The 25,338-nt window shown below is 41.6% G+C and overlaps 1 pseudogene; it reads right to left on the bottom strand.

Moving 5' to 3' along the window:
* Nucleotides 1–215: 215 nt before the first annotated feature.
* Nucleotides 216–24,619, bottom strand: LOC123486196 (annotated as a pseudogene).
* Nucleotides 24,620–25,338: the final 719 nt, after the last annotated feature.

Below are 25,338 nucleotides of genomic sequence, written 5' to 3'. Positions count from 1 at the left end.
CCAACTCATGTATGTTTTATTGTGTATTATACAGTATGTGTGTATGTGAATGTGTGTATATATTGTGTGTGTGTGTGAATGTGTGTGTGTACATGCAAGAGCTTGTGGCCAATTTTCTTCCCCCACAGAAAGCTCAGCAAATTCCTTAGGATCTACTGTGCGACATGAGCCGCAGACTTACAGATCTTGTCTTCCTTTCATGAGAGATTTCTCACCAGCTCCTGAGGTTGGTGCAGCAGGCAGGCCAGACTCCTCGCAGGTCTGAGGAAACGCAGGGGGACAGAGCCACAAGACAGAAACAGTCCAGAGCAGACTCCTCGCAGGTCTGAGGAAACTGAGACAGAACACAAACAGAAACATCAGAGCAACTCTCAGGTCTGAGGAAACTGGGGCCACAAACACAAACAGAAACAGTCAGAGCAGACTCCTCGCAGGTCTGACAACTGGGGGACAGAAACACCACGACAGGAAACAGTCAGAGCAGACTCCTCGCAGGTCTGAAAACTGGGGGACAGCCACAAGGCAAGAAGCAGTCAGAGGCAGACTCCTCTTGAGTCTGCGGAAACTGAGGGACCAGAAGCACAGGAACCCAGAAACAGTCCAGAGCAGAACTCCTCGCAGGTCTGAGAAACTGGGGACGAGCACGGCAAACAGTCAGGCAGACTCCTGCAGGTCTGAAAACTGGGGCCAGGTCTTCACGTAAGAAAACAGTCAGAGCAGACTCCTCGCAGGTCTGGGGGGGCCCTAGGAACAGAAACAGTCAAGTGCTGCTTTTCCTAAGGACAGACAGGAGTGGTGACACTTTAGACTAACCTTTATTGCTGTGACAGCAATATATCCTTATTAGGAATGACATAAACTACAGGTAGATAGAACCTGTTATATTCAGAAGTAATACCATAGGCATTAAGAAAGCAATATATAGCCTGGCATAAAGGATTATGGCAGTTTTAGAAACAGTAATAACTTAGTTGAATATGTTTTAAATTAAATCTCTACATCTGTCAGGAGGCATTATCCTTATAACTTGTCATACATTCTATGAAACTAACACAGACACCAACATTTGGCAAAGAGAGTTACGCTACAAAACATCATAATCACACACGTAATCTTTATCTGTTCTATGTATCATGATTTCATAACGACATCTTCTGAGAAAGGAGGGAGGGGGTGGATGTGAAATTAAATCATTATAGCATTTTATTATGAGGTTCCATAATAAACCATTTACATTTTATAAGAAGTGTGTTCACCATTTTTTTTATCATTACTCCCACATTATAAAACCATTACCTAATCATTATTATTTATTTTGCAGTCTAAATCTAAATTGAGTGCTATTTATACTTTAAAATACTTTATAAATGTTTTGTGTGAAAATGATTAATTTCTCACAAAAGGATAGGCATGCCATTGTAACATTCCAGCAGTACCTGGTAAAACAACAAGCACCCCACACAGGATGTTTAAGGATATATATATACATGTCTTAATAACTAAACTTACTAACATTTTACACGTGTGGGATAATGATTTATAAATGGTAGGCAAACTGTTTGGAAATCACTAAATGGTTTATTATGACCCATAAAATAAAGTGTTACCAATCGTATCATTGTAGCTTGCTAATACAGCTGCAATCACTCCCTCTCTACCGTGACAGCTTGAATATTTTCTGCAATATAACATCCCTTTCAGGCCCTAGCTCCAGACAGTACAGTGCTGTAGATACGTGGATAGGGTGTGCAGGTAGCTAACAGTATGAGAGTTGATCCAGTAACCCGAAAGGTTGCTGTTTAACTCGAGCCGACAGGTTAAAAGTCTAAAGATTTGCTCTTGAGAGCAAGGCATTTTAAACCTAATTTGCTCAGGTTAAGCCTTACTACTAAGGATCCCCTTAAACAACACATTTCACGCACCTGTCTGGTGTAGTATACAATACTTTTTTTGGTTAATTAACACTCCTGCAAAGCATGGAGCAATGAAAAAAAAAAACCTCTCTCACCTCCTTTGATTGGTTGTTCAGGTGACGGTAGGAAGGATTGACTGGCCTTTCCACGACAAAGAGTCATCTTTTAATCTGTCCGGGTGATCAGCTCATCCAATTTCCTCAGCAAATCTATCAGATAGTGTAAAGATTGCATCTCTGCGAGTCAGGACGGCGGCGCTTTCCCACGGCAACGCTTCTTTTTCCTCTACACTCCCTCCGTCTCTCTTCAGAGGAGCCATGAAGGACAGGACAAATCCAGGGCTTTTAGGGGGAGTCAAGCAAGACAGACAGACCAGGCGGGTGGGTGGTTGTCGCGTTTATTAATAGTTCCTGACTAAATAGGAGAGGTGATGGGGCTGCTTATTACACATCCTGATCAACGCCTGAACTGACTAATGACTGCATGTGATGACAACGTGATTGAACACCCCTCTAAAGCTCAACAGGGGGATTCCACAGTGGTGGCTTGTTGTAGGAAACCTCTAGAAACACACTAGTAGATGGTGTTTTGCAGTCCGACTCTGAGCGACCTCCGGTCAGTGTGAGGTTTACCCTTTGAGTCTTCTCTGTTGATGGGGAAAGTAGTTACATCAAATCTCTCACCAATTTCTCTCACCAATTTCTCTCTTTATGACACAGTCAATTTTACAATGTTCTCTTTGTTTTCTCCTGAACTTCCCCTACCCTCAACCTTGATCATTTCATGATTCCATCCGGTTTCTTCTACCCATATCTTTCACAACATTTAACTTATATACTTATTATGACACAGTATGCCCACATTATTAGTTATCTTATTTTATTAGTTATTTGTTAGTTGTTATTATTCCCATCCTTCTTCATTCAACACCACACCCATCTATCTCTTAACACCAGCATCCATAGCTGATTTCTATTTGCCTATATTTTTCAACTGTACTGTGATGTTTTTCTGAGTTCTGAACCTTTCTATTCTCATTGTTTCTACAGATTGTAAATTGAAAATAAACATTTTCCCACTAAAAAGTATTATTATATTATTGATCGATTGACTATGACTTTTCAGATCACCCAGTAATGTTATATGCAGGTTTAGCTCCAGTAAATATTGCAATCCTTTAGCCATTCTGGACCTGTGTCCAAAAACAAGCTACAAATGGACAGTACCAAAACAAATGATCCAATGATTCTGTCTCTTCGCAACAAAATCTGCAGAGCTGGAAAGATTGTATCCCCCCATATAAATAACATTCTATTGGTAAAAAGATTTAATTTAAATAGAAAAATTCAGCACATTTTGAATCCGGCGTCGTTTCGCGTTATCATAAACAGTATGCCATGGATAAATTACGTCAAAAATTCTCTTCCCAACTATTTTGCAATCTATATGGAACGGCTGTCAATCCTTTGAGTCCTTAAATAAACTGTATACTTTTTTATTCATCACAGTTATCTTTAACCAATTATGTTCTTTAAAGGCCGACAGACAAACTTCTTCAGTATCTTAAATACATATAAATTTTACACCCCGCCGCCTTAAAACCATTGCACTTACCTTTTCCTACTAGCTCTCTGCTGACGATTACTTTATTGAGAAAATTCCACCAACTGATGGTTGTCTCACCAATAGCTATATTAAGATAAATCACTAACTGTCATCGCTATTATAAGCGTCTGCTAAATACTAAAATTATATTAAAATGTGGAAATCATTAGTTCTACATACATTTATTTTCCTTATACATTAATGCTACACTACCGATCAAAGTTTTAAACCCCTACTCATCTTTTTCTTTTACTATTTTCTACATTTAATATTCAAATAACACATATGAATCATCAAAAAAATGTCAAACAAATCCAAATATATTTTATATTTGAGATTCTTCAAATAGCCACACCCCCTTTGCCTTGATACAGCTTTGCCCCTCTTGGCATTCTCTCAACCAACTTCACCTGGAATGCTTTTCCAACAGTCTTGAAAGTTCCCACATATGCTAGCACTTGTTGGCTGCTTTTCCTTCACTCTCTGTGTCCGCTCATCCCAAACATCTTAATTTGGCTGAGGTCAGGGGATTATGGAGTCATCTCTATCACTCCATCACTCTCCTTCTTGGTAAAATTAGCCCTTACACAGCCTGATGTGTTGGGTCATTATCCTGATTGAAAAACAAATAAGTAGTCCCACTAAGCCCAATTTTCATCCTCGCAATTGATGTAGCCATGCTGATTAATTTTTCTAAATAAATCACAGAGAGTGTCAGCAGCAAAACCACCCCTCACACCCATAACACCACTTAACCTTTTCTCCCACCGCAAACCAAAAATCTCAAATTTGCTCCACCATCATTTCCACCGTCTTCCATTGCTCATGTTTCTTGACCCTATGGTCTCTTCTTCTTTGTTGTCCTTTAGTAGTGGTTTCTTTGCAACAAATCGACCAAAGGCCTGATTCACAGTTTCATCCATAGTGCTTCAGTGGTTTTTGCACTACACTTCAACTTCAAAATTCTTTAAATTTTTTTCTTTTTTTTATATTTTACTTTATTTACTTTGCAAATTCATTGCTTTTTCTCTCCCTACAACATCGCCGCTGCTGTGCGCCGCCCTATCGACTCCCAATCACGGCCCGGTTGTGATACAGCCTGGAAGGTCACCAGGGATCTGTAGTGCCGCCTCAAGCACTGAGATGCAGTGCAGCCCAGACCGCTAACGTCCACTCGGGACCCAAGACATGTTCCACACTATCTGATTCATTCTTAAAGTAATGATGGACTATACGTTTCTCTTTGCTTATCTTCAGCAGTTCTTGCCACATAATATGACTTTGTCTTTTACCTGCTATCTTCTTATACCCCCTATTGTCACACAACTGATTGCTCAAAAATTTTTAAACCTGTTTTCCTTCCTCACATGAAGTGTTGATCCAAAAATTACTAATATTTTATTTTTCCAAAATACTTTTACAGATCATGCCCATTCATTTGTATGTATGGGTGGTCCCGGGATCGAACCTACTACCCTAGCGTTACAGGGGCCATGCTCTACCAATTGAGCTACAGAGGACCACATCAAGGCAAAGGGTGTCCATTTGAAAAATCTCAAATATAAAATATATTTTGTTTGTTTAACACTTTTTGAATTACACATGATTCCATATTATCTCTACAATTAAAAAACAATAAAAATAAAGAAAAACCCTTGAATGAGTAGGTGTTCTAAAACTTTTAACTTAGTCTCCCATAATCTTTTAAATATTTATAATCCTCATAATTATTTTATCCACCATCAGAACCCAAAATATAGCCTCATGTTTATTATACAGTATAAAATATTAACACTCTTAAAACTCAAAACATGGTTAAAACTATCATTTTGATATCTGGATGGTGAGTCCTATTGCATCCATAACGCTGTCCCATGAATTAGAGTGTATGGTTAATTTCTCCAGACCCATCCCTCAGCTTTTTACACTAAAAACCACTTTATTATTCACTTTAATACTAAGCTTAACAAGGTTCCAATGCAAGTCATATTTTTATCTCATTATCAAATCTTTCTTATTATAACTCTATCTTGTTTTCAATGAAATGGTCAAAAAAAAAACAATTTATTAGCAAAAGATTTATCAACCAATACTTTTGCCCTTTAGACTGTCTAGAGTGTTCTAGTGGGAGAAAATAAAACTGCTGTTATTATGGCAGAGAGTCTACTCTTGTATTATCTATTAACTAATTTTTTCTGGTAATATCACCATCAGCCAAAACTCCATCCCACCAAAACATCTACATTTTTGTCTTTCACTCAACACTCTTACTTAAAACTACACTATCATAATTTTACAGTATAGTATTATTCCAACCTCATAGTGTTACAAATATATAAACCAACATTTATTTTTGACGGCGCTGGCCTTTAAAAACTCTCCTGCAGTATACCAAGTGGGCAAGCATCTGTTTATTTATTTTACCTCAGCCCAAACATGCATTCAATCGCCTCATGCCATGACAAATTCACTAGCCATTCAGCGATTAGTGATTCAGGTGTAATGAAGTCATGTGTTTGCACAGGAAAGATTTCCACAGGTTGCCTCGCTTAAGCGAAAGTCCCATTCTCCCAGCCATGTTTACTAACTTCACCTCTGCGTGGCCTCTATTCAAAACGTACTCCTCCCACTCCTGTTTTTAACTCAACACTTAGTGTTGGAGTTCCTCCCGTTATGTCTATATACATATATACAGTTCGCTCTCTGTCTGAAATCTACTAGGAGTTTCTGACAAAAAAGAAAATACTGTATTAAGCCTACCTCTGTATAAATATTTGTATTCAGTTATCTCTTCTTTTTGATTATTTAAGGAATAACTTTGTACTTTAGAAAATTGTCTTTGTAAACCTATACTAAATAGCACTTACAAAAAATTACCAAATAGCACTTAGCCCTAAATGCTGAGGAAATTCGACCTATACAGTGTAAAACATTCAAAATCAATCATTGCACCTACATCTGGGTTTGGATCTCATCGTACATACTCATTCATTACACCTCTTCACCTAGCTTCCCTACTTCTCTCTCTCTCTCTCTCTCTCACACACACACACACACCTCTCCCCAGGACACTACACCATGTCTGCTTTCAAAACCAGACTTCAAAAAGAACTCCAAATCTTATACCTTGTTATTTTCCTCCACAATCTCCCTTTATCCCCACCACAAATCCCTCTTTTAGTGGCAATACTGTCATGAAATTTGGATTTCAATCAACCTAACAAACCGTTTCATGCCATTTTGATTTCATAATGGGAGGAATAATGGGGGGTTGCTCCTCTCTCTGTTTTCTTTGATAGTGGGGGCTGGAAGAAAAGTCCCCCATCTGTGTTCACTTCAGCCCTGTAGAAGTGGTTGGCTCTCTTTCTCTCCCGTGTTCTCACTCCTAAAATAAAAATTGAATCTGTACATGTAAAATACAAAACATACCTAGTTAAAAATAATAATGTACCATAGCTGCTAGTAATAATATTGTTAAGTTACTAATATATTTTCTATGGACCAGTTCATTTTTTTATTAATATGGAAAATAAATACTAAGTGTCCAGGTTCTGCCTCTTGGTTTTACTGAGAAGCTCCTCTCCAGGCTGTTGTTAAGAGTGGAGTGGTATGCTGTGTTGGGAGGTGGTATAGGAGAAGTGTAATCGGAGTGGAGGTGATGGAGAGCTGTGTCGGAGTGGAGGTGATGTTTTTTGAGTGAATGGCTGTGTTCGGGTGGAGGTGGTATAGGAGCTTGTGGGTGTGGAGGTGGTATAGGAGAAGCTGTACGTTCGGAGTGGAGGTGATGGTGTTGTGGAGGTTATGAAGCTGTGTCGAGATTGGAGGTGGTATAGGGGAAGCAATGTCGGAGTGGAGGTGGTATAGGAGAAATGTCAAACAGTGGTGGTATGGGAAGAAGCTGTTGGATGGGTTGCTGTGTCGTGGAGGTGATGAGAAGCTGTGTCAGTGAGGTTATGTTTGTGGAATTTATGAAATTGTTAAGCTTGTCCAATTTTATATGGAGCTTTCTCCGGATGGGATAAAGCTTTGTTCCGGAGTGGAGGTGATATCAGGTTGTCGGCCAGAGGTGATAAGTTATGTGGTATAGATGTTTGTGCTGTTCGGTGTGGATTTTGAGTCTCTCTCTCACTCACTCCTCACTCCTCACTCACTCACTCACTCACTCTCCTTATGGTGATGTTTGTTGAGCCTGTACAGAGTTGAGCGCAGGTGATTTCTCTGCTCCATTACACATCCCTTATATACTTTTCAAAAACTACACTCATGCTTTACATACTTCCTGTCTTCTTAGCTGAAATGATGTTGTGCCAGCGCGCACCCGCGGGCAGCTGCAGATAGAATTGGATCACTTAACCCACTGATCACAATTAACCGGCCAAGCAGCCCTGGGCAGCAGGACCAACCTGGGCTGACAGGACCAGCCTGGGTGACAGGGACCAAGCCTGGGTGACCAGTTCGCTGGGCAACAGGACCAGCCTGGAGTAGTCAGGACCAGCCTGGTGCAGAAAGTCCAGCCTGGTACGGACCAGCCTGGGTGACAGACCAGCCTGGGTAGCCAGGACCAGCCTCACAGTTAATACAATAACCCAGCTCAAAAACTCAACTTCATGCTATTTTTATCATTCCAGCACAGAGTTCATTCTCAATGGCACACCCTCCACATAAACATACCTACCCTATTCCTCCCGTCCCAACAAGCAAGAATGCTCTCCAAACACCTCCCAACTACGCCACACTGAAATCTCCACAGCCCCTGCATTTGCCAATCTAACCCCTATAGGGCATTAGGCCAAGTCTACGCTCCTAACAAGGCATCAGGCCAGTCTTTGGTTTAAGTCTAAAAACATCCCCCTAGTAGGCCAAGTCTAGAAACGCTGGCAGACATATTAGGCCAAGTCTAGAAACATACCTTGCCAGAGTCTAAAACAGCCCCTAACATTCCAAAAATCTAAACCCCCTAACAGAGACTTAGGCCAGAATCTAGAAACAGCTCTAACAGAGGCATTAGGCCAATCTCACCCCTTTCTTCAACAATAAATAAACAATGCACTAAATCTTAAAGGAGATGGGTATATAAAATAACATATGAAGATTGATAAATTTGTAAGATTCATTGCTTTTTATTATTATCTAATATTTACCAGTCAAATATACAGTATATAAATATTCATTACTCGAATCAAAAAACAAATGTACTGACAGTCATTTACCTAATTAGTTTATTTATTTCAACATCCAAATCCATAATCCCATCTTGGAATTCAATTACTTCTCTTTATTGTTATAATAGTCTTTTCTAAACTGAGTTTTTTAAAACATCAAAAAAACTCATTTATGTACTGTTTTGGATATCTAGTAGGAAACAGTAGCAACACCTCAGTGATCCTTCATATACTATGTCTGGTTCATCACTAACAACAAAAACCACCACAGAGATTCATTACCACCTACTTCCATTGTCTCATAACTAAACTGAGGCATGTAATGAAGTAGTTCTGAAAACAGTAGTGAGAATTAGTAAGTATTCAACCAATTTACTCAGAGCCTGGGACTGCTGATATTTCTCATCTCCACTGCAAATCATGCTGTTCCTCTCTCTGCCATGCAAACTGCCACCGGGGGAGTGTGTGTGTGTGTGTGTGTGTGTGTTTGCGCGGCTACAATTGGGGTGGTGTTCAAGCCTGCTTTCCTCTCTCCCCCACCACCTCTCCATAAAATATAACTGTCCGAATTAATTCTTACTACCACATCCCCTTCACAGCTTACATAAACTATATTTTCCGTTGGTGAGGAGGGGGGGGGGTTATAGGCAGAAAACAGCGGGGCTGCTGAAATTCACACAACAACAAACGAGAGGGGGAAAAAATTGTCTCTATATCCCTGTGTGTATGTCTGGCACTTTTCAGCATATAAATAATTGCATTACCCTACATGGAAGCGCAAGGCATCCAGTCGGTTTCCGCCTCACTACTTACAAGGAGAGAGAGGGAGCCACTCTGGAGGTCAGCTCTACGAGCGCTATACCGAACACAGAGCCACTCTGGGGGAGGTGCAGCTCTACAGGCTCCTCATAACACAGACAGAGCCCACTCGGTCAAACTCTACAGAAACAGCTATAGGAACGCGGACAGAGCCACTCTGGAGGTCAGCTCTAGGAAGCAGCTATAAACCAGACAGAGACCACTCTGGAATCGCTCTAGGCACTACTACACACGCCCCTCTGCAGGTGCACTCTAGGAACGCTATGGAACACAGACAGAGCCACTCTGGAGGTCCTCCCAGGCCTATACACAACAGAGCCACTCTGGAGGTCATCTAACAGCTATAGGAACACAGACAGACCCACTCTGGAGGTCAGCTCTAACGCTATAGGAACACAGACAGACCACTCTGGAGTCCCAGCTCTAAGGAGGCAGCTATAGACACAGACAGAGCCCACTCTGGGAGGTCAGCTCTAGGACGCTATGGAACACAGACAGGAGGCCACTCTGGAGGTCAGCTCTCAGGCATTTTGCTTCACTAAAGAACACAGACGGAGCCACTCTGAGTCAGCTCTAGGGCAACGCTATGGAACACAGACGAGCACTCTGAGGTCGCTCTACGCTTAACTCAGACAGAGCCACTCTGGAGTCACTCTAGGAACGCTTCACTCAGGACCTCAACCAACCACTCTGGGGTCAGCTCCTAGGAACGCTATTGAACACAGACAAGAGCCACTCCTGGAGGTCGGCTCTAGGAACGTTTACACAGACAGAGCCACTCTGAGGTCTCAGCTTCTAGGAACCCTATAGACACAGCCAACCCTCTGGAGGTCCAGCTCTAAGCCTATAACACACAACCTCTGGAGTTCAGCTCTACCCACTATATACACAGGCCACTCTGGAGGTCAGCTCTAGGTTGAACACAACAGACCCAACTCTGGAGTTCAGCTATGGAACACTGACATAGCCACTCACAGAGGTCAGCTATAGGAACACAGACAGAGCCACTCTGATTCAGCTATAACACAGACAGACCCTCTGAGGTCAGCTATTCTAGGAACACAGACAGAGCCCTCTGGAGGTCGCTCTAGGAAGGCTCCCAACATAGAAACACAGACAGAGCCACTCCGGAGGTCAGCTCTAGGAGGCAGCTATAGGAGACACAGGCAGAGCCACTCTGGAGGTCAGCTCTAACCTATAGCACAACAAAAATCACTCTGGAGTCAGCTCTCAATTAACACACGACACCCACTCTGAGAGTCCCAGCTCTAAGCTTCACACCCGACAGAGCCACTCTGATAATCAGCTCTAGAGCGCTAGCAGGAACACAGACAGAGCCACTCTGGAGGTCAAGCTCTAGGCACGCTATGGAACACAGACAGAGCCACCACTCTGGAGGTCAGCTCCTAGAACGCTATAGGAGCTCAGACAGAGCCACTCTGGAGGTCAGCTCTCAAGGCACGCTATAGAACACAGACAGAGCCACTCTGAATCAGCTCTACAAAGTATAAACCACAGAGCCAGAATACCACTCTGAGTCCAGCTCTAGGAGGCAGCTATAGAACACAGACAGAGCCACTCTGAGTTCAGCTCTAAACCTATAGAACACAGACAACCCAACTCTGAGGTCCCAGCTCTAAGCTATAGGAACACAGACAGACCTCTGAGGTCAGCTCTAGGAAAGCATATAGGAACACGACAGAGCACTCTGAGTTCAGCTCTAAGGATATACAAATTCAGAAAACCCCTCTGGAGAGGGAGTCAGCTCTAGGACTATAGGACTGACAGAGCCACTCATGGAGGTCAGCTCTAGCCAAATCCCAAATACCATTTTACTATTATAATAAAGTCATATCACTAATATAACTAATAATACCTATAAAAGCTACATGACTTGTTAGTTATGCTACTTTATTCTTAAAACCATTACCTAATTACACACTAAGTAGCTATTCATATTGTAACATATGAATGTCTACTACTTAATCTTCTTATGATGCATTAGTTACATAAAGACAAACACACTCTTTCTTCCTCACATTCCACACACACACTGTAAACTCTAACTGACACACAAATTGCAAGTGTATACACACCCGGCTCTCATGGTCAGTCAACAATCAATACATTCAGATCAGCTAGCTTTTCTTCTAATCTCCTTCTAACCATGCTGCAGTTAGAATACCTGCCCTGCGATCGCTAACACAGCGCTAAAGGCAAGGCTAAACTAGGGAATGGAGTAAAAAATCGGGCTGCTTTATTAGCGCTTGGATCATCCAATCTATTTGGCGAATTGTGAGTGTGCATTATGACAGTATTGGAGCTTGTTGCAGAGTGTCCTAGCTATGAATTACAGTGAATCTCACAAAAAACACACCACACAGAGAATGTATGCAAGTGCGTGCTTAGAAACATATCACATTATGTTCATCTATTTTGTCTAAATAACTTGATGTGATTCTAATACTTTGTAGCATTGTAATATATTTTTTTTATTTAAACATCATCTCCCTCCATCTTGGTTCATGTCTGTTGAAATAGTGCAGCCAACACAGCCAATGGTCATCTCTCCATCTTTAGTTCTGTCTATGATGAAATAATGCCAGCCAACCCACAGCCAACGGTCATCTCTCCATCTTTAGTTCTGTCTATGATGAATGTCTTCCTCATGTCATCTCTCCATCTTTAATTCTTTATGATAAATTTCCCCGGCCAACACAGGCAGTCATCCTCTCCATCTTCAGTTCTGTCCTATGATAAATAGTGCAGCCAACACAGCCAACATCATCTCTCTCATCTTTAGTTCTGTCTGTCTATGATGAAATGGGTGCAGCCACACAGCCATGGTCATCTCCCATCTTTATTTCTGTCACTGATGAAATAGTGCAGCCAACCACAGCCAGCGAGTCATCTCTCCATCTTTAGTTCTGTCTATGATGAAATAGTCATAACCAACGGTCATCTCTCTATCTTTAGTTCTACCTATGATGAAATAATGTCACCAACTGTGATCATCTCTCCATCTTTAATTCTGTCTATTCTGACAGACACATACATATATACAACATCAGCTTCAACCTACACGTGAGTCTCTGCAGTTGTGCAGGGGCCGGATAACTACTCCAAATTCTCCTAAACAGTTGGGTGGCTTATGTTAAAATTCTAACATTTCATTTTCTCCCCAGCATACAGCTCATGCATGACATTCCACCAGTCAGCATACCAATTACCTCTCCCCTCAAAACTTGAAACATCTGTGCACTGTGTTGTCATGACAAAACTAAACATTTTAGAGACTTTTATTGTCCCCAGCACAAGGTTGCACACCTGTATAACATCATTGTACAATCAAGCTTTTGATATACCACACCTGTCCGAGAAGGATGGATTATCTTAGCAAATATCTCACTAAAAGTGATGTAAACAAGTTATCCACCAAATTTAGAAATGCATTTTGTCCATCATGAAAGTCTCTCTCAGCTGATCTGAGGAGGGTGAGGAGGGAGGGGGTTGAGGGGAGAGGGAGGGCGGGATCAATAAACCACTGCGGTTTAATAAAGGGAAGGATTGTTATATCAAACAATATCCTTATAAATTATTTCATTTCATAATACCCACTACCACACTGCAGTTCAAAAAGTTAAAAAAAATTTACTAACCTAAGTAAAAAAATATAAAAGTAGCAAAAACAATGCTATATCTGGTTTCAGTCAATGTGTGGGGTACAGATTAGCGAGCTTACATGAATGTACTTACTAATGGTTATATATACTGGCACAGCAGTGTCATAAAACAACAGCGCCCGTAAGTTGACTATAACTGCCATTGATGATTTGTTGCTCCCTTGCATACAAGCAAATAAGGTCTTGATTTACCTAAAACAGCGCCCCCTCAATGCAGCAGCCTCGCATAAAATATAATATTTATGAGCTTAACCTCTAACCTGGCTAATTTGCCATAATAACTAATTTACACTCCAGAGGCTCCCTAATATTGTCGAGTGCAATTAATTTCTATGTATTTCAAATATTTTTAATATTATTTAAATTCATTTTATCCAATCCCATCATATTTTATTTCTTGTAACTTGCAATGCCGTCAATCCAGCCATTAACCCATCTTTGACTTGAATGATAATTTCTATTATTCTATTTATAAGGCAGCACGTGTCATCAGACGGGGATTTTTTTTCATTCACCATCCTTAACTGATGCTTGCTGCATAGTTAATAACTTCAGCAATTATAGCTTCACTTCAAACCTACTCCTTCCCTCAATCCTCATAACCCTATTATTCCCTTTCATACTCAAAATCGAATTCCCTTTTTTTCCTGTTCTCTCTCTGTCTCTCTCTCTGTCCTTAATAATAAACACACCTTAACCCCATTCCTTACCTTGTCTGTTAACTCACTCCAACCCTGTCCATACTACTTATAAACCCTTTATACATATTTAATCAAATACCATCATAATGCAAATACATATCCCAAACATAATGCAAATACATATCCATATTTTCCCTCTTCTCACTTCCCTCACCCTCCCCCCTGTGTGCATCCTCCTCCCTCTCACCTCTCCATCCTCCTCCTCTCCCACCTCCTGTCCATCCCCTCTCTCCACTGTCCATACCCACCTCCCCCTCCTCTCTCTATTCTACCTCACTTTAGTGCGAAAAGTCAAATCAATCCCAAAACAACAGCAAAGACCTTGTGAATTAAACAGTACCAAAGTATCCTATATCCACAGTAAAATATCCTATATCGACACATATCCACCTAACGCTCAGCAACCACTGCTCCAAAACCGCCATGAAAAAACCAGACTACGGTTTTCAACTACACATGGGACAAGATTTATGTCTTTTTGGAGAAATGTCACTCCTGGTCTATAACAAAATAACTGTTTGTCCATAATACCATCGTTATGTTGGGAGGAAAAAATGTAGTGGCTTGCAAGCCGAAAAACACCATCCCTACCGGGGGTGGCAGCATCTGCTGTGGGGGTGCTTTGCTGCAGAGGGACGGTGCATTCACTAGATGGCATCATGAGGAGGGAAAATTATGTGATATATTAAGCAACATCTCAAGACATCGTCGAATTTTGTTTCGCAAAATGGGTCTTCCAAATGACCAACTACCCCAAGCATACTTCCATAGTTAATACAAAATCTTAAACAACATCAAGGCTCTAATTGAGTGCCATCTCAAGCTCTACCTCAATCCTATAGAATGTGTGGTCAAAACTAAAAAGCGTGTGCAGCAGCTACAAACCTGACTCGATTCCTCTTTAAAATTCACCTTATTGTGGGTTGTGGGTCGGTTGTTTACCCAAGTTAAACAATTTAAAACGCAATGCTACAAATATTAACTGTTATTTTCTACCTATAATAAAAAAAAGCTAAATTCCTTCTCTACTACTATTATTCTACATTTCCGTTCTTTGTGATCTAACTACCCTATGGAATTTTTACATTTTCCAGAGAATTGTCAAAAACTGAGTTTAAATGTATTTGTGCTCAAGGTGTATGTAAACTTCCGACTTCAACTGCAAATATGGTGATAATATCTCTCCATACTCCCACCCAACAATACATACATAAATCCCCTTGTTTTATATTTTGTTTTATATTTGTAGTGTTTTAATATGTTTAACCCCAGGAAATATCTCTACTATATCATCTTCTGGGGCTGCCCCCCCCTATCCCACACTAACTCCCATTACCTAACATGGAACACCTGCTATAAATGCTAGTGTGTTGGTAATGAACATCCCACCTCCCTTAGTATTTATTCCTGCTCGTAGGGATGATACATATTTTTTAGTCCTGTTAGCGTCTCTACTTTATCCTCCCTCTCCCTTCTCTAACCTGAAAATGGGCTTTTTATTTATGCTTTTCTCTCTTCACACACACACACCCCCCCCCCACACACACACACCCGCACACACACACAAAGATGGGAAAGAGGTGTCCCCCTCACACACTTGATTTTTCCCTAAAAAAAGGTTGAATAGAGAGAAAAGAAAGACTAACAAAGGGAAAGATTCCTATTCATATATCCTGTAAATTCGTATCACTACCTTTGCGGGGCTCAAGGTTGGGCATTTCCCGTATTAGGTTATCTGTTTCCCATGTGCCACCTATTAGTCCTCCAGCTAAACTAATTTTAATAATTCGATTGTAAAAGTGAAAAAATAAAAAACAGTGATTTGTTGCCATTGTCTAGTCCCCTCCCCCCTCTCAGATACTCACCCGCTTCAGGGGGTGGTAGAGATACATCCTGGTCTTTTTCACTGTCTTGATCGCATCCGGAAATAAGAACCAAGACGAGGTTAATTAGAGGAAGGGTGGTTCTTTCAAAACTAGATTATGATGATAAGTTGGGGGATTTTCACACAATGTAATCCATGAGTTTAGGATTTTCTTTTCTTTTATCTTAAAGCATAATTGAGAAAAATATCAACATGAATATCGAAAATACATAATTTTTGATTTCCTTTTCTATATATGGTTAACATTATCTACTTATCAAAAGTTTCCCAGAATGGGATCTCTGCTAGTTTTAAAGTTATGGCCATTTATATACCTTAATTGGCATAGCTATCAATTAACCAATCACACCCTCCTTTTAATTTATCATTCATTCCTGCAAATCGAGCATTTTCACATTCAATCTACTAGTAATGCTTTCAAATTATCTACTCTAAAGTGCAGAATCCCACTCCTGAAACTTTGGCATGCCAATATAAATATATTATGTTCAACAATATATACTAACAAATCATACTCAACATATACATTTCGTTTCTGATCAACTTTTTATAAAGGTATCAGTCAACTGCAATAAATAAATTAGCCCTCAATCTTATTTCACATGATTGGGAATACGACATCATCTGTTTCACACCTTAAAAGGCAAGGGCGTGGATCAGAAAACCAGTCAGTATCAGGTCTACCTCCATTTGCCTCATGCAGTGTGACACATCTCCTTAGCAAAAGCGAGTTGATCAAGCTGTTGATTGTGGCCTGTGGAGATATATTGTCCCACTCCTCTTCAATGCCAAGGTGCAAAGTTGCTGGATATTGGCGGGAACTAACATGCTTTCATACCATGTCATCCCAAACATCACAAACATAAGCTTAATACGTGACATTATTTTGAGTATGCAGGCCATGGAAGAACCTGACATTTTCAGCTTCCGGAATTGTGTACAGATCCTTAGACATGTGGCAGTGCATTATCATGCTGAGCATGAAGTATGCTTTCAATCCTCGGATCTCAAATCCTTTGTTATCTCAACTTTTTCCCTTTAGTGGTGTGTTCGTATATCCTATTATGCCTTTCCATAACCCCACCGCTGTCCACAATGTTGACATCCAGCAAACCAGTGCTCGCCCACACAACCCATAAACGTGGTCTGAGGTTGTGAGGCCGGTTGGACTTACTGCCAAATTCTCTAAAGCGATGTTGAGTCGGCTTATGGTAGAGAAATGAACATTAAATTATCTGACAACAGCTGTGGTGAATATTCCTGCAGTCAGCATGCCAATTCACCCTCTCTCAAAACTTAACATCTCTTGTGTTGTGTGACAAACTCACATTTTAAGTGGCCTTTTATTGTCCCCAGCACAATGTGCACTGTTATGACATGCTGTTTATCACTAATATACCCCTAAGTGATGATTTGAATGCTCACTAACGGATTAACAAAAATTGTGCAAAGAAATAACTATTTGTGTGTATGAACATTTCATTTTATTTCTGCTCAAGAAACATTGACCAACACTTTACATGTTGTGATTTTTTTTTTTCGTATATATATATATATAAAAAATCCAAATCTAAAAATATATATTTTCAATATTCATGTTTATATTTTCAAATGTTCATACATTATAATCATTTATTAATCATTTCTCATATTACAAATATTATTCCTACAAAGGACCCTTTAATGGATTACATTGTGAAAATACCAAACTCATGTATTTTTTCTGTTCTAAAATCACCCAACTCTTTCCCACCCACATGTTACACAATCTTCTTACACAATGATTTAGCTGTCAACATAATAGCTACATTCAAAAAAACCTCAACCTCTCGTGTACACACCTCCACAGGAACCATGGGACGACACCACCCCTTTTAACAACCTAACCCATCCCATTCTTTTAACTTAACCCTAACAAACAACAAGATCCCCATTCTCATTTAAAACCTTCACCTAACCAAAACAACAAGGATCATTCCTTACCTTACCTCCACAAACCGGCACTATTATTTTGCGTTGTTAGCCAGTACCGAAAGGTCGCTGGTTCTAATCCAGCCGACTAGGTAAAAATCCCTGATGTGTCCTTGAGCAAGCACTTCCTATTGCTCACATTAGTCCTCTATTTATATATTAAAAATTTAACAATCCTCATCCTCATGGTTAAAACCTTAACCTAACCAAACAATTCCTCTGTTAAACTTAACCTACATAAGGATCCCCATTCCTCACTGTTAAAACAAAACAGACATACTTTCAATCATCCATGTTTGAAATACTAAATGTTCAAAGAGCTGTTGGCGCAGCCTCAGTCACTAGCCCGTTTGGGTGGTGGAGTAGTACCTTTGCATTACTGGGCCATACAGGCATTGAGGGCATCTCGACATTTAAACAGCATGAAGGCAAAAGATTAAAGACCCCGGAGAGCACCCGATTGATTCATTATACATCAAAGGGGGAATGATAGTCAATCTGCCTCCCTGAAATAAAGCGCTTCCCTCCATCTCATCTAACTAACTGCTCTAGATGTAATGAGAACGTGGGTTAACTTAATACCATGTGGGTTTGGTTGATCACATTTGATGTTTTAGAGGGCAGAGATGAGAGTAATATGGGGTGTGTGTTGTGGTCCAGCAGTGGTTGGCTTTATGGTGATTGTGCTGTAGCTCTCCAATCTGTGTAAAATGGCTGGCTGTGGGTTGATGCTGAAGTGGTGCAGTGCGCCCTCTGCTGGTGAGGAGTTGTATATCATTGGTGAGGAAAAGGGGAAAGCCAATTATGTCACTGTAAGTAAGTTGATTCCACCCTAGCCTAGGTCACCAATCTGTGCCTCTCTGGGGGAAAATACCAGTCAAATTACAACAACAACAAAAGTACAAGTACTCTGAAAAGCTACTAAATGACACTAGCAAGAGTAGTTGTAATGAGTTACTTTACACCTTCTGCCGATGGTTTCTCTGGGAGACGCCAGCCGTTGAACACGTGTTTTATGGACTAGTTGAATTGGAATGACCACAACTTGAACAAGAGCCACTCGGCAGTCAAAAACAATATTCCGGAGCGACGGTTAATTCCATAAATTTTTCCAGACTCTCGGTTTGTCCCTTGAGTGTTTTCTTGGCTGAGAGGCGGGGAAAAGACTTGAGACGTGTTTGGTGTGTCACGCAGCCAGACTGAGGTGTGTGTCCTGTCTTAAGTGTCTGTGGTTCCTACACTAACCAAGAGAGCATCACATAGCCTTCAGAGAGAGCTAAGTGCTAGGTGTGTCCTAGCATGTACGTACGTGTCCCAGTGTCCAGAAGCGTGTGTGTAGGCAGTCGCGGTCACACTAACCTGCTCCTTGTATTCTCCTGAGACAGACAGTCAGTCATGTTGGCACAACCCAGCAGGCAGCCGGTGGGGTAGTCTTTAGGAAACGTAGGATCTGGGGAGAAGGGTGGTCGGTGAGAGTCAACAGTATGTTTATATGCATCCTAATAATCTGTTATTCATTGCAGTGTGTGTGTGGGGGGGAGGGATAAAGAGAAAGTGGGAGATAGAGTGGTAGCCTGTGTGTGTGTGTGTGTGTGTAACCATGTGTACCTCTTGTAGATCTGAAGGAACATGTTCTCCACCTGAGTGACCTCTTCAGGGGTGGGCCTCTTGGCTGCAGCTGCCTATCCACAGGAAGGCCCGGTGGGACGCACCAGCTCCGCCCCCTCCACCCTGGACACACATAGTATCATACAATATTAATATGCCATTTAGCAGCTTTTTATCCAAAAGTGACTTACAGTCACATCCGTGCATGCATTTTACGTCCGGGTGTTCCGGGAATCAAACCCACTATCCTGGCATTGCATTCGCCATGTTCTACCTAACTGAGTTACAGAGGACCATGTTCTACTAACTGAGATACAGAGGACCATGTTCTACTAACTGAGATACAGAGGACCATGTTCTACTAACTGAGTTACAGAGGACCATGTTCTACTAACTGAGATAGAGGACCATGTTCTACTAACTGAGATACAGAGGACCATGTTCTACTAACTGAGTTACAGAGGACCATGTTCTACTAACTGAGATACAGAGGACCATGTTCTACTAACTGAGATACAGAGGACCATGTTCTACTAACTGAGATACAGAGGACCATGTTCTACTAACTGAGATACAGAGGACCATGTTCTACCAACTGAGCTACAGAGGACCATGTTCTACTAACTGAGCTACAGAGGACCATGTTCTACTAACTGAGCTACAGAGGACCATGTTCTACTAACTGAGCTACAGAGGACCATGTTCTACTAACTGAGTTACAGAGGACCATGTTCTACTAACTGAGATACAGAGGACCATGTTCTACTAACTGGATACAGAGGACCATGTTCTACTAACTGAGATACAGAGGACCATGTTCTACTAACTGAGATACAGAGGACCATGTTCTACTAACTGAGTTACAGAGGACCATGTTCTACTAACTGAGATACAGAGGACCATGTTCTACTAACTGAGATACAGAGGACCATGTTCTACTAACTGAGATAGAGGACCATGTTCTACTAACTGAGATACAGAGGACCACATACATCAGTTTTACCCCTTCTTCTTTTTAATGTCTAGTCAAAAGGCTGCCTTTTGGTGCCTTTGACCAATAACAAGGCCAATAGTGATGCTTTTGACCAATAACATAGCCCATTGTTGTTGTGTGTTTTGTTCCTACCAATGCCTTTGCAGGGCCTATTGTTAGAGTGTGTTATGTACTTCCTGATGACCAGTAGGGGATGTTTTTTTACCAATGGCATGGCCAGTAGGGATGTTTTTGACAAATAGCCTGGTCAGTAGGGATGTTGTTGACCAACAGCGAGGCCCATTATTAGAGTTTTCTGTACCTCTTTATTCCTTTGACCAGTAGCGAGGCCCATGGTTGGTGCATGCTGAGGCACCAGCCCCCGTCGGCCATCTCCTGCAGCTCTTTGTCCTGCAGCCGGAGTCTGGAGCGCTCTGGGCATGCAGCGCCGTCCCCCTCCGTACCGACAACACCTTTATCCTGGGATCTCCGAGGCCACTGCCCACGTCCACCCACTGGAGATACATGGAGAAGGATATGAGTAGAGATTCACAGAATTATGATAACAAAATGTTTGCAGCTGTAGAGGGATTTACCAAGGTAAATACACACGCCACAACATTATGAGCAAATACTGTGTGTGTCCTACCTTTGGTGCAGCCTGTACTATGTTGGGGTTGACCAGCTCTGCAGGTGCTGCCGTCCCCGCTGGTCCCTCAGGGCGTTGTGGAGACTTCACCTTGGTGCCTGTGTTGAGGGCCTTGACCGTCTCGTCAAACCTAAAAAACACCAAGGAGTGTGGTAATAAAGTTTTTTTAGGTGCCTTGTTTAAAGCTATACACACTTTAACCCATCTAGCTGTAACAGTGTAGATACATTAGCAGGAGAAATGAAGTTTACCACTGTGTTGTGAAAGTCTGAAGGGTGTATTAAACACCTCCTCTTGTTTATGTAACCCGGCTCACAATAATGGCTGGAACGGAGTGAATGGAATGTCATTAAAACATATAGAAACCATGTCTTTGATCCCATTCAGCCTATTGTGCTCCAACCATTACCACGAGCCCATCCTCCCCAATTAAGGTGCCACCAACCTCCTGTGGTGTCCATTGACATGTTCTCAAGTCATTCACTCACTTCTTGTAGTAATGACTGTTACTCTCTCCCTCGTCAAGCACCTGTCGGCCTGCGAAGTCCAGCGTGATCTTCCTGTCCTTCCTGGAGGCGTGGCGAAGCTCCCCGTAGCTCCTCCTCCTTCTTTCTCAGGTGCTCGCGCTCGCTAGGCAACAGCCACTGGTTGGAGTCGGTGGCAAAGTAGTCGGACTCGTCATCCAGGACCTGCGTTCGCGCTGTACTGTCGATTAAACGTTGGGGGAAAGTTATGAAGAAGGTAATGTCACTCCTGTCAGCGGCATATAATGACATAGCCTCCAAATATAATGACATAGCCTCCAAATATAATGACATAGCCTCCAAATATAATGACATAGCCTCCAAATATAATGACATAACCTCCAAATATAATGACATAGCCTCCAAATATAATGACATAGCCTCCAAATATAATGACATAGCCTCCAAATATAATGACATAACCTCCAAATATAATGACATAGCCTCCAAATATAATGACATAGCCTCCAAATATAATGACATAGCCTCCAAATATAATGACATAGCCTCCAAATATAATGACATAGCCTCCAAATATAATGACATAGCCTCCATATATAATGACATAGCGTCCAAATATAATGACATAGCGTCCAAATATAATGGCATAGCCTCCAAAAATAATGACATAGCCTCCAAATATAATGACATAACCTCCATATATAATGACATAACCTCCATATATAATGACATAGCCTCCAAATATAATGACATAGCCTCCAAATGCATCAGGAAGAAAGTATAAAGAATGTGTCTTTAAACAGAGAAAGAGTGAAACCACATTAAATACTATATGCACACTACATCCCAACCTGTTCTTGTCGTATTCCAGCAGTTTGTCTTTATGTTGAAGGGCCTTTTCTAACCCTGCCTTCATCTTAGCCTCTTGGTGTGGAAGATAGTCCCTCTCCGATGCCCCCTCTGTGAGACAGACACACACGGGCACACAGACATTACTATATAATTCAACAACTCTCTACTACGCTACGTAGATAGATACTACTGTTGCCTTGTCTCACCCATGAGTTTCTTGCGCAGTTTCTGACTTTTGTTGGAGTCTCGTTGCAGAATCTCTTGCTCCTCTTTGGTGCATACCTGGTGAATTCATAGAAGAATACGAGAAACCAGGGGAAAATACTTCTGAGAGGCCAAATTGAATTTGAAAGAACTTACTGGGGAAACATACAACAAGCATAAAGTTAGAGGTCAGGTAATTTCAAACTCAGAATGGTCGTTTTCTCACCAGGGTGCCACAGAAGATGCAGGGCCCTGATCCCTCCTGCTCACACACGTCGTCCGCAGATCATGCAGTTGTTGATGAGGTTGTGCTTCTGGGCCAGACATTCGCAGGAATGACGCCCGGGCAGCAGGATAGCCAGCTTGTCCTGGCCCTCTTTATTGTGGAGGCTCACAAACGTATTCTTCTTCTTCTTCTGTGACGAGGAGCTGCCGCTCTCCTGGGCCTTCATCAGGTCGATGGGAGTTTTCACCACCTCAGGCTCAGGCACTGCTTGACTAACAGCCATCACCTCTTGCTTGTTCCTGCCTTTGCGCTTGGATTTCTTCTGGGAGTCCTTGGACATGTCTGGAGCATCTAGAGAAGCATACGACTGGTTAGCATTCCCTCTCATGCATGTAATTGTTACTGTGTTTGGATAGTCACTTATCAAGGACAGGATGGACATCACAACAGTCTTGAGTCTCACTCGCATCGTACAGTTGGCATACTGTATTAGGAACCATATAGCCTGACAAAAAAATTACTCATAAAAGATATTACAACTGAAAAAATAAACATATTAAACAATATGGTAACAGGTCAGTGTCAATGAGACAACAGGTCAGTGTCATTGAGACAAGAGGTCAGTGTCAATGAGACAAGAGGTCAGTGTCAATGAGACAAGAGGTCAGTGACAATGAGACAAAGAGGTCAGTGTCAATGAGACAAGAGGTCAGTGTCAATGAGACAAGAGGTCAGTGTCAATGAGACAAGAGGTCAGTGTCGATGAGACAAGAGGTCAGTGTCAATGAGACAAGAGGTCAATGACAATGAGACAAGAGGTCAGTGTCAATGAGACAAGAGGTCAGTGTCAATGAGACAAGAGGTCAGTGTCAATGAGACAAGAGGTCAGTGTCAATATGGCATTTGAAGAAGGCCTCCTACCTGTTCCTGACAGAGAGCTCATGGGGAACAGCCCAGCGCTGTCAGGAGTTAGTGTCTGAAACCGCTGCCATCTGTCAAGGAGTTCATCTATAAACTGCTTCTTCCTTCCGTCAGTGCCCTGAAGGAGGTCCCCAACATACTCTGCAATCTCGTCCGCATTGTCGATGGACAGAATATACCTGTTGAGAGTGAGAAGAATGTCAATGGCATTGATAAGCTTTTATAGCTAGCCTAGATAGTAGAGTTCATTGTTGAAATGTTGACCTATGACAGCTAGGCCTACTTTGGTCAACCTGATTTATGTCCATCTCATAGTCAGTCAGTCAGTCCGTCAGTCTACGCTTTGGCTTAGTAGACCATGATTTTGATGACGTGACATTAAGATATGGCCACCTGAAAAGCCAGCTAGCTGGCAGGCAAGTGCAAATGGCTGCATATCGAGCTAGCTGAATGAACTGGGAAGATTGACAAGTTCACAGACCTAATAGTAATAATGACGTCGTTGACAATTGTATTAACTTTTACAAGAGAGAGGCAACTGTCAAAAGACAGACATCTAGCAATGGCTAGCTCACTATTTTAAATCAACATTTAGTTAAGGTTAGCTACTTACTGGACTATGTCTTCACTGGCCTCCAATCCAAAGTTGTGGTGCAACTGGTCCACACACCATCGAAGCAAGGCATCCGACATTATGAAAGATAAAGCAACTTTAATATGGCAATTTCAAGATAAGGATGTTACCTACTCCTGTTGTAAGCCGGTTGAATAACAAATGCGCACGCAGAGTGCAACAAATAATCCCTTCCCATCGGAAACAGTGTACTGAAGGAGACTGAAGGTTCCGCCTAACTTTTACAGAAAAGTATGTCAATGACTACATACAATACGAAACATTAGAAAATGTCAGCATATCATCAATTCACACGTAAGGTGAACATTTCCATTATACAGTACAACAACAATTTACCACCCCATCTTTATTACAGCAAGTCACGTCCCTCTTCTGCCTATAAGCTTGATTCAGCATTACGGTCACTAGGTGGCAGTTTAGGAATAGACAAAACCTCTGTGAGAATGAACCATATAGATGCTATTGAGATTGCAACGTTGTATCTGCCCCATTATGGCGTCTGTGAGAGAAAGGGCTACTTCTAGAGTCGGTAAACAAACTGAAAGGTGCATACTGCCACCTGGAGTGTGTTATTTGAACGGGTATAAAGTCAAGGTTGGCAATTTAATGCCACCTGCAGTTATGGAATGTTTGCTCACGAGTATAATTATTTGGCTGATCCCTCCTGAGGACCTGGATGGAATTATGTGATCCTTCCTTTACCCATAGGAAGTCCTACAGTTGACTACTAAAAATGTTGAAAGTCCTGAATGGCGCTGCCCATTTTTAAACAGGCTTTTTGGGCTCTAGAGCCCTCTATACATCTCTGTGGAATGAACATCTCAGTGAACTGGTATCTCTTGCATGCAATAGGTATTCTCAATCCAAGACCTAGGGCATGTGGGGAGCCTGGGAGGCAACGTGTCTGCCTACAGAGACTATGCAATAGGCATAGCCTACTTTCCATGAAAGTTGAGTTAGGTGTAATTAAATACGCTAGAAATTAGTATGTAGAGGTCTAGCTCGCCTAAAGTTAACCGGAGAATATCAAATAGCCTCAAATAATGT

This window comes from Coregonus clupeaformis, unplaced genomic scaffold (assembly GCF_020615455.1).
Source record: "Coregonus clupeaformis isolate EN_2021a unplaced genomic scaffold, ASM2061545v1 scaf1059, whole genome shotgun sequence".
Classification (NCBI taxonomy): domain Eukaryota; kingdom Metazoa; phylum Chordata; class Actinopteri; order Salmoniformes; family Salmonidae; genus Coregonus; species Coregonus clupeaformis.
This window is presented reverse-complemented; position numbering and strand designations above follow the sequence as displayed.